This window comes from Zea mays, chromosome 1, assembly GCF_902167145.1.
Source record: "Zea mays cultivar B73 chromosome 1, Zm-B73-REFERENCE-NAM-5.0, whole genome shotgun sequence".
In the NCBI taxonomy this organism is placed as follows: Eukaryota; Viridiplantae; Streptophyta; class Magnoliopsida; order Poales; family Poaceae; genus Zea; species Zea mays.
The window spans coordinates 172,993,994-173,000,618 of NC_050096.1; positions in this window are offsets into that span (position 1 = coordinate 172,993,994).

Below are 6,625 nucleotides of genomic sequence, written 5' to 3' on the forward strand. Positions count from 1 at the left end.
TCTCTACATCTAGTGCAAATAGTAACATGCTCAATGGTAGATGTAGAGGGTTTGCAAACATTTAATTCATCAATCTTAGCATGTAACATAGCATTTTCATTTCTAAGATTGGAAATAGAAACATTGCAAACATTTAAATCATTAGCCTTAGCAATTAATTTTTCATTCTCAATTTTAAGGCTAGAGAGAGATACATTCAACTTGTCAATCTTAGCAATTAAACTAGCATTATCATTTCTAAGATTAACAATTGAATCATCACAAACATCTAACTTCTCAACCTTAGCAATTAATTTAGCATTTTCATTTCTAAGGTTAGAAATAGTGTCAAGGCAAGTGCTAAGCTCACTAGTTAATTTTTCACATTTTTCTACTTCTTGAGCATAAGCATTTTTAACCTTAACATGCTTCTTATTTTCTTTAATTAGGAAGTCCTCTTGGCTATCCAAGAGTTCATCCTTCTCATGAATAGCTCCTATCAACTCATTTATTTTTTCCTTTTGTTGCATGTTTAGGTTGGCAAAAAGGGCAAGTAAATTGTCTTCATCATCACTAGAGTTCTCCTCATCACTAGATGTTGCATATTTAGTGGAGGCTCTAGATTTTACCTTCTTTTTGCAGTCCTTTGTCATGAGGCATTTGTGGCCGACGTTGGGGAAGAGAAGTCCCTTGTTGACAACGATGTTTGCGGCGTCCTCGTCGGAGGAGGAGTCGGTGGAGCTCTCATCGGAGTCCCACTCCCGACAAATATGGGCATCGCCGCCCTTCTTCTTATAGTACCTCTTCTTTTCCTTCTTCTTTCCCTTCTTGTCATCGCCCGTGTCACTATCACTAGAAATAGGACATTTTGCTATAAACTGACCGGGCTTACCACATTTGTAGCAAACCTTCTTAGAGCGGGGCTTGTAATCCTTCCTCTCCTTTGCTTGAGGATGTGGCGGAAGCTCCTGATGATGAGCGCCATCTCCTCGTTGTCGAGCTTGGAGGCGTCGATGGGGAGTCTACTTGATGTAGACTCTTCTTTCTTCTCCTCAGTCGCCTTGAATGCAACGGGTTGCATCTCGGGTGTGGAGGAGGTGCCTTGCTCGATGATTTTCTTGGAGCCTTTGATCATTAATTCAAAGCTCACAAATTTTCCTATAACCTCCTCGGGAGACATTAGCTTGTATCTAGGATCACCATGAATTAATTGAACTTGTGTAGGATTAAGAAAAACAAGTGATCTTAGAATAACCTTTACCATTTCATGGTCATCCCATTTGGTGTTCCCGAGGTTGCGTACTTGGTTCACCAAGGTCTTGAGCCGGTTGTACATGGCTTGTGGCTCCTCTCCTTGATTGAGCATAAATCGACCGAGCTCCCCCTCGATCGTTTCCCGCTTGGTGATCTTGGTCACCTCATCTCCTTCGTGCGCGGTCTTGAGCACGTCCCAAATCTCTTTGGCGCTCTTCAACCCTTGCACCTTATTATACTCCTCTCGACTTAGAGAGGCAAGGAGTATAGTAGTGGCTTGGGAGTTGAAGTGCCGGATTTGGGCTACCTCGTCCGAGTCATAGCCTTCATCCCCCACGGATGGTTCCTAGGCACCAAACTCAATAATGTCCCAAATGCTAGCGTGGAGTGAGGTTAGATGGTGCCTCATTTTATCACTCCACATACAATAATGTTCACCGTCAAAACCGGTGGTTTGCCTAGTGTGACGGAAAGTAAAGGAGTGCGTTTAGAAATGCGAGGATAGCGTAGGGGGATCTTACTAAACTTCTTGCGCTCATGGCGCTTAGAAGTGACGAACAGCGCGTCGGAGCCGGAGGTGGAAGGCGACGAAGAATTGGTCTCGTAGTAGACCATTTTCTTCATTTTTTTCTTCTTGTTGCCACTCCGGTGCGACTTGACACGGGGAGGTGATTCCTCCCTCTTCTTGTTGCCGGACTCTCCCGATGGAGCTTTCCCGTGGCTTGTGGCGGGCTTCTCGCCGGTCACCATCTCCTTCTTGGCTTGAGCTCCCGACATCGCTTCAAGCAGTTAGGCTCTAATGAAGTATCGGGCTTCGATACCAATTGAAAGTCGCCTAGAGGGGGGGTTAATAGGCAAATCTGAAATTTATAAAGTTTAAGCACAACTACAAGCCGGGATTAGTGTTATAAATATAATTGAGTCCGAAAGAGAGGGCGAAAACAAATCACAAGCAAATAAGATCGGATGACACGGTGATTTGTTTTACCGAGGTTCGGTTCTTGCAAACCTACTCCCAGTTGAGGTGGTCACAAAGACCAATTCTTTCAACCCTTTCCCTCTCTCAAACGGTCACTTAGACTGAGTGAGCTTTTCTCTTCAATCAAACGGGACACTTAGTCCACTACAAGTACCACCACAACTTGGTGTCTCTTGCTTTGATTACAATGATCTTGGGAACAAGAAATGGGGAAGAAGAAAAGTGGTCCAAGCACAAGAGCTCAAAAGAACACGGTAAAACTCTCTCTTCTAGTCACTAATTGCTTTGAGTGGAATTGGGACTTGGAGAGGTTTTGATTCAATCTATTTGTGTCTTGTATTGAATGCACTAGCTCTTGTATTGAATGTGTTGGCTGAAAACTTGGATGCCTTGAAGTGTTGGTGGTTGGGGTATTTATAGCCCCAACCACCAAAGTGGCCGTTGGGGAAGGCTGTTGTCGTATGGCGCACCGGACAGTCCGGTGCGCTAGCCATGTCACCCAACCGTTAGGGTTCGACTGTTGGAGCTTCTGACATGTGGGCCACCGGACAGTCCAGTAGTGCACCGGACAGTTCGGTGGTGCACCGGACAGGTCCTATTCACTGTCGGGTGCGCCATCTACGCCTGCTCTGACTTTTGCGCGCGCTATCCGCGCACTATAGCTCACTGTTCACCTTTTGCGGACGACCGTTGGCGCTGTAGCCGTTACTCCGCTTGGCACACCGGATAGTCCGATGAATTATAGCGGAGAGCCATTTTCAGAAACCCGAAGGTGGCAAGTTCGGAGTGATTCTCCCTGGTGCACCGAACACTGTCTGGTGGCACACCGGACAGTCCGGTGCGCCAGACCAGGGCTGCCTTCGGTTGTCTTTTGCTCTTTTTTATTTCAACCCTTTCATGGACTTTTTATTGGTTTGTGTTAAACCTTTGGCACCTGTAGAACTTATAATCTAGAGAAAACTAGTTAGTCCAGTTATTTGTGTTGGGCAATTCAACCACCAAAATCAATTATGAAAAGGTTTGACCTTATTTCCCTTTCAAGCCTTAATATAAAACCACTCACTCTTCCAGCCAGTTGGCCACTTGGTGCGATAGCTGAGGACCAGAGCCTTTGTATCCTTGCGATACGCGAAGTTATAACAACCAAAATTTTCATGTAGCTCGTCTTCTCTGGCCTTCGTTTGGTAATGCAGCTCATGCACTCGGCAGAAAGCTTCAGCATTTGGGTCCATCCCTTAGCTTCGAAGGGCCCAGATGAAGATGTTGAGCCTAACGATAGCGTTAGGGGTCAGCTGATGAAGATAAATTTCAAAATTATCCAACACTTCTCCTATCATCCCGTTTAGAGGAAACCGTAATCCTGCTCTAAAAAAGCTTTTGAAAACCACTACTTCATCATCCTTCGGCATTGGAGTGGTTTCTTCTCCGGCAAAACGAATAAGCTTCTTTTCAGATTCTCCGAAGTAGCCCAGTTTCATCATCATAGGCACGTCGACTTCAGACACAGTAGACTTCTCAAAATCAAGGTGGCTGGGTTTTGATGGGATCAAAATACTATAATCCTCCTCTTCTTCATCAGCATTTTCTTCCTCAATATCAGCTTGTTCAGCTTCGGCAGCAGGTGCACCTTCGTCAATGGCTCCCTCTGTTACAACCAAGCCCGATTGTCTCATGACTTCGGAAATCGGAGCTGTCTTGGTTGCCTCAGTCTCTTCTCCTTCACGAGTCACCCTCGCAGTCGAGCGTACTCTGGCCATCTGATGAATCTTTTGCGGTTTTTACGAAGCTGATGTTTTTACAGTTTTTTTACGAAGCTCTCTCTTTTGACGAAGCTAATCCAAAATGATGGTTTGCTCGAGAATGCAGTGAAAAAGCTTCGGCTATGGTTAAATTTTTCAACAGCACAACAGTGCAATGGCAATGAATGTTGTGGTAACTACACACCTACCCGTCTGTTTATATAGTGCTGCAGGTGGGAAGGTGAATCGTCAGGACGCCCGCACCCGCTAAATGGTGGACCACTTGGCGCCTGGGAAGTAAATTGCCGAATCGTTCGTACCCGCTGCGTGGTGGGCCACCTCACGCTCGAAATATTTTAATCATTTCTCGGCAACGAGCTCAGGGAAGGTGTTTTTCGGACCTTCGGCATTCCGAAGCCTTAGAGATTTTTCACGGATCAAGCTCGTTACGAAAAACGACTTAGCACCACGAAGGGGCTACTGTTGGGGGCCTGCTTCGTCGCCGAAGGTTCTCTAAGCAGAAACACCTTCGAAAGATCAGCATATAAGCAAACACAGCGCGAAGGTACACGCCGAAGCTATGATCCAGGGAGATTCGGCATAGCGACATGCCTTGAGATGAAGGGCTGCACCGACTTAAAGAGAAAAAGACCGATCGGTCCATGATAGTTTGTATCATGATTGTAACTAGTCGTCAAGGACATAAATGTAATTTTGACCGGGCTGCGTCCCGTGCCTATAAATAGGTGAACAGTATCCCCATACTATTCACGCTGACTGGTATTCACTTGTGCGTCATGCTTTGATTTTTGCCTTCTGTCAAGACAAAGGTACAAATGTAATTTAATATAGTTCATGTTCATTCATGATAATATAATAAAGATATATTAATGGTGTTATATGATTATTCATGTTATTATTCATGTTTTATATGCTTCTACTTCCATTAATATACACTGCGATGATGAAGGTACGTCCTTCATAACCTTCGTCTGAAGATCATTATATTCTAAGGGAGATAATGCTTCGAAGGACGAAGGACTTTAACCACTAACCTTTTTGTGTTGCCGTGTTCTTAACTCATAGCATTTGAGAACAAGTCCCCAACATACCCACACCTTGATGACAATCATTACAAAGAGCCAACTTCATTACATGTTCATCACAACAAGCATCAAACATATGATAAGCAAACTAACTCTAACTAAGACTCACTAAGACTAAGATACTGAATTAATCATTATTAGACACTGACTCTATCGATCTATGGATCCAAATCTATCCGGGTCCTACAGTCAGGGGTACCATAGTCGAAGCGACCACGGGGCGGTGAACAGTAAGGGTGTTGAATCCCGACAGGGCAGGAGAACCACCATCCAGATAATGACGTGCTGCGCACTCAGCACGCAATTCTGCAACCTCTGCCCGAACCTTGCCCAACTCGTTAAGGGCGTGGTCCAGCTCGGTGTTGAGCACGGTGGCCAGGTTGACCATGTTGTTCAGCCTGGGATTGCCCTCACCAACTGGCGAGACAATCACACCTCCAACACTGCCAGTCGAACGGCGAGGGTAGTACTTCAGGTCAAGGCCATCAGCTACCCCACTGAACAACAAGCAATACTGAGAAAGTGCACGTCGTGCTGCATCTTGCATGGCTGCCTCGGTAGTATCCCTCTCAGTGATAGAGTAGTGCTCTGAGAAGGCCTCTGCACACCGGAGATCATCGTTCGGACGGCGCACCAAGCAAGTAGCCTCCCACTACTCCGGGTATAACCCGCGACGATGCTGGTAGACTACACAATGGTACTCGATGGACCAAGTGTGTCAGTCGAAGGCCCGACACATCAAGGTGTCGAGAGCGTAATGGAAGTGACACCCGTGAGCTGCGTCGTGAGTGATGGGTCTAGCGATCCATCCCTCTGGCTCCTGCTCCTCCGAGAGCTCCATGCCGTGGCTCGAACTGCCACCGGTGTCGTCGTCATCTCCATCTCCGTCAGGGTCTTCTCCAGCAGCCGGGATGCCTTGTGGTGGTGCAGGGGGCATCTCTGGCTGAGGTGCAGGGGAAGGCGGTCTCTTAGACTCCACCCCCTGCTGAGGTGAGGGGAAGAGTCCTGCTGCTCCTGCTCCTGGCGTCGGCGCTCCTGCTCCTCGCGCAGGCGACGATGCAGTCTCTACAGGTGACTGGACTGACCTGGCACCGTGCGACGCAGTGGATGCTCCGCCAGGCGAGAAGGCAAAAAGGGGATCACAAACTTACGTGCAGTGCATTTAATACGAGTCATCTACAAAAGACATCGTAAGCACAAGATTGAGAGTAGAACTATAAGACCAGAAAGTAAATAGAAAGAAAAGTGTGACAAATTTTTTGTGAGGTAAGTAGATAACATAGAATTGGTCAAGATGACCAACTTTTGAAAGGACTCTAAGGTTAAGGTAAAGGTAGAGGCCTATAGTCCTTAGGGCGGCCATTCTAGTCTAGGTTAGCGGTCCTATAGTCAGCATGGGCTTTGATACCACTTATGTCACACCCGACTTTTAGAAGGTAAACCGAATGCGAACCATGTACGTGCCAGGATCAGAACTCACGTACACAGCGATTACATAATTGGACATCATCACATAATGCTCAAAGTAAATAGTGGGAAGGTACTTCATTTACATCAAGATGTCCAAG